Here is a 4,202-nt window from a genome sequence, read left to right on the forward strand (position 1 = left end):
TGATTGCCTGAAGTTCAATTTAAACTAGTTAATACAGAAGTAATTTTCAATACTGTAAAATCTGACGCTTTCATTACAATAATTATGGAGATCCTTCCATGAAGGTGCTTGTTCAGGCATTTCCCGTTAAAGAGTGACAACACTCTGTCCCTGTCTCCCAACTGTGCTCCTGCATTGTCATCCTGTCACACAGGCTTTTTATGGAGACTGCAAGTGGTCACTTCAACAAACACTGTGCAGGCATGATTCACTTTTGTCATCATCAGCAACCCCCCCCCAAAAAAAATACCATGCAGTCATCACTGGAGTGCACGCATTTACACAGGAACTGACTGCAATGAGGCTACAAGAAATTAGCGGCACTAAGATGCAACCAAAGATGAAAAAATGTTAAAACTGTATTTTATTTGAAAACAAAAACAAATATATACAACTGATGTTTATGATGCATGGTGCATCAGTAAATGAAATGCCATTCACTTAGGGTTTACAACATTTTTTTTTAGACTTTATGGCTTCAACAAAGTTAAATTTTTTCCTGGATTGTTCTGTCTGTTCAGTCATCAGTCTCACTTGCTGCCTGGAGTTGGTCTTTAATAAAACATTATGTTCTTTTCTTGTGTCCAAATTGCATTGTAATTATTATAATTTTATGAGGATTATGGCGGCTTGGGTTCTATAAAATGCAAAAGGCATGGTCCTGGCATGAAGGAAAAGGGACAGGTTGTAGCCTACTGCTTCTGAAAATAAGATCAATATTGTATTTGAATGCAGAGAGCAAAATATTAAAAGAATTGTAATGTTGGCAGTGTTCATTATTCCATATGTGAGTTTCTCCTCTCTGGAAGTATCTGCTGTCACATACAATGCTGGCACAATAGCATTACCTCCCTATTGTACTGGGGACAGCCGTCTTATAATACTAGCATGTAAATGATGTAAGATATCAAACTTGCCAGTTTTGTGTGAGAGCCACGAGCACTACAGCTGGTGACAAAGATGCAATGTCATCATCCTTTTCTCCTTTTTACATACCTGTAAGAACACTGCATCATCCATCACGGCTGAGTGAATACAGTTATCATGTCTTTGACTTTTTCCTGACTCTAGTACTTTAAGTGTCACAAATGTTGACAAGCAGAAAGCTTGGTTGCTTCATTTAGCCTTAGCAAAAGCATATGATACCTTTGAAACCCCAGCAGCATCCACTGACAGGTACATTGATGTCAAAGAGAAACTGACTACTTATCTCAACCCTGAAAAAATAAACAATGTAAAATCTTCATATTCATGCAAGTAGCAGGAGAGCCTAATGCATCTCTAGATGCACTTCACACCAAATTACATATTCTGGCCAGAAGCTGTGAATTTTCACATCCCGATATTGAGGTAAGAGCACAGATGGTACAAAGCTGAGAAACATACTAAGATATGTATGAAGACATTTACTTAACGTTGTGATGACCAATGGCCAGACCAAATTCCACAGCATCAATTAGTGTTGTGAACTTGATAATAACTTTGTGACTAATTTGACTATTTGCATTTGCCTTCCTCCGCTGTTTTGTTGAGGATATACTAGGTTTTTATTTGGTACAATGTTTTAATAAATACCCTGCTAAGGTTGACAAATGAACTTTTTTTTAACTTGTTTTATCATTAATATTTTTACATTGTACTGTCTTCTTTAGGAAAAATATTTCTTTCTATGAGCACTGCAAGTGCATACAGAAAGAAAAACTCCATCAGCTGTTGCTGCCAGTGACAGCTGTTTACAATTAAAGTGATGTGATTGGCTGACATGATCACATGATTGGGAACCACGCTGATAGCTTCCCGATCATTAGTCTGCCCAGGCAGCTGTTAGGTCAAATGAGAGCACCAAATTTGATGATAGGAGTTTGAAGTCTTTAATTAAATATAAAAGGGATTTCTTCAAGAAAGCTTTGATTGCATTATCAAAAACAACTATAGAATGTATTCCAATTACAATGCTGATGTTATAACAGGAGAGTATATGCTGGAACTTTAGAACTCTTTGAAAGCCAATCTCAAGGCAAAACCAAAGACAATGGTCATCAAGATAAATGGATAGGGCAAATCTCCCCAGCTTGGATGCAAAAAGCAATACAAGCTTCTGCTTAGTCTAGGTTCACACCTAGGCGACTCCTGGCCACGTGGCAATCCGCGCTGTTTTGTGCACAATTGCCGGGTGGTCAAGAGTTGCCAAGATGTGAACTGATCGCGCTGTGGGTGCCATTATTTTCTAATGGCACCCCAGTCGTGCCGGGCGGATTGGTTTACCGCTGCAATTCCGCCTGTGCAAGTGAACAACGCGGCTAAGCTGTGCGTCGTGTGTCGCAAAAAAGGTACTTGTACCTTTTTTTAGCGATTGCCGCGCGGATGTCATTCCATTGAAATCAATGGGGCCACGCTGCAATCGCTGTGTACACCTGAACACGATCGCGTGGCCCCGGGACGCCGACCTGGGTGTCGTGCGGTGTAGTGCAGGTGTGAACCTAGCCTTATACACACATTTTAACATTAAAGGTTTCCACAGGATTCAAATTGTACTCAGGATATAATTAAACAAGCTACTAAACCTATATTTAGGATATTATCCATATCATATATGCACAAATTTACCAGGTGAAAATCAAAGAAAACAAGCCTAAAGAAAATACTAATGCAGCTACCTCATCGAAGGACTGATAAGCTGAAAAATATCCCAGTTTTGCTTTTGGGTTAAGATACGCTTTTTTACCTTCTAAGGATAACTTAACGACGGAAATTATGTATAACTAATATTCTGTATCCTAGTTATATCAAATATTATCATGTGCTGTCTAAATTATGTATATCTCAGATACAAAATATCCTAGCTATACATAATTTAGACAGCACATTATATTTCTTGATACTGTTTATTTGAATCCTAGGCGCTACATAATGCCTAACCATTCTGGCTGTTAATATTAATTAGGAAAATACTTTAGAATGTTGATCATAGGAGTGTCCAATTGCATTTGAGGATCAGGGAGATCTTTTTCTTGTTAGAGCAAATTGTATCATGCATAATAATTATTTTTTTTACCCTTCCTCTGGATCAGCTGTGGGTTAGGGGTTCTGAGGGTGCAAAATATTTTCATTTTATTTATTTTGCCTTTTGGTACAACTTAGTGGACATCTGTGTTTTTTTCAAATTATGTAACTGTGAGAAGTTACTCTTAGCATGCCTGTTGGACCGCTGGAGACCTAGACTGCTGCATTGTTAGCTCTCTAATGTGCTGCTAGCCTGGGGTATTTTAACCCTTGCTGCAGCAGTTAGTATAAAAAAGCATATTTATTACTGTACATGCTTTGCAATAATAAATATGCTTTGCAATAATAAATACCAAGGCTTCAACTAGGCTTTAAATACAATGGCAGCTTAATGAATTTATGTTTTGTTTTTTTTAACGTAGATAACTTTTTATATTACTGTCTCTGAGTAACTCCCTTCAACCTAACCAAATAAAAGTGATCAAGGATAAAGCATTTAGCTTTTAATGTGGATTATATTTGTATAATCTAAATAATATAAAAGAAACCAAATTAAAGCTGCTCTAATGGTATTACACAAGCTACCATTACTGACCACTTATGAACATTCTAGTTGTTTGTAATGGCTACAGTGGTTTTTTATTCACCAACTAAAGCTGGTCATACATTTTGATCATGCTGAACAAAAAAAATATAACATATTTCTCCATCTACTTTAAACAGTGTGGATGGATAAATCTCCCGCTGTGTCCTTTGTATTCTGACAGCGGCAGGTGGACTGGATACGGGAACAGTGATGGCAGCCAATCAGCCAATCACTGTTCAGCCGGAGATTTTCCATTCGGCACCTTCGATTTTCTGATCAAATGATGGCTACAGGGGCACCCACTGTGCTAATTTTGGTCGGTTCATCAAGAACTGGCCGAAATTCGCACAGTGTATGGACAGCTTTAAAATTGTACAGATCCCTCATTTCAGTCTAACGTCCCAGTTTGCATACAAGAGATAGCAAGGCCACTAGCACTTTGAAGATCAGGCCAAAAATGGAAGCCTTCATCTCTTAGCAAAGATTTCCTTAAAGGATTCATAACAATATTACAAATATATGTACCAGTGGCGGATCCAGTGGGGATAACGGGGCAATTGCCCCCCCGCCCCCC

At 38.3% G+C, this 4,202-nt stretch overlaps 1 protein-coding gene across 1 annotated transcript in view; it reads left to right on the forward strand.

Moving 5' to 3' along the window:
- Positions 1–4,202, forward strand: part of SIPA1L2 (signal induced proliferation associated 1 like 2) — a 130,754-nt gene that overhangs the window by 101,101 nt on the left and 25,451 nt on the right. The gene's annotated exons all lie outside the window — the stretch shown is intronic.

Source organism: Nanorana parkeri, unplaced genomic scaffold (assembly GCF_000935625.1).
Source record: "Nanorana parkeri isolate BGI_ZX_2015 unplaced genomic scaffold, ASM93562v1 scaffold524, whole genome shotgun sequence".
Classification (NCBI taxonomy): domain Eukaryota; kingdom Metazoa; phylum Chordata; class Amphibia; order Anura; family Dicroglossidae; genus Nanorana; species Nanorana parkeri.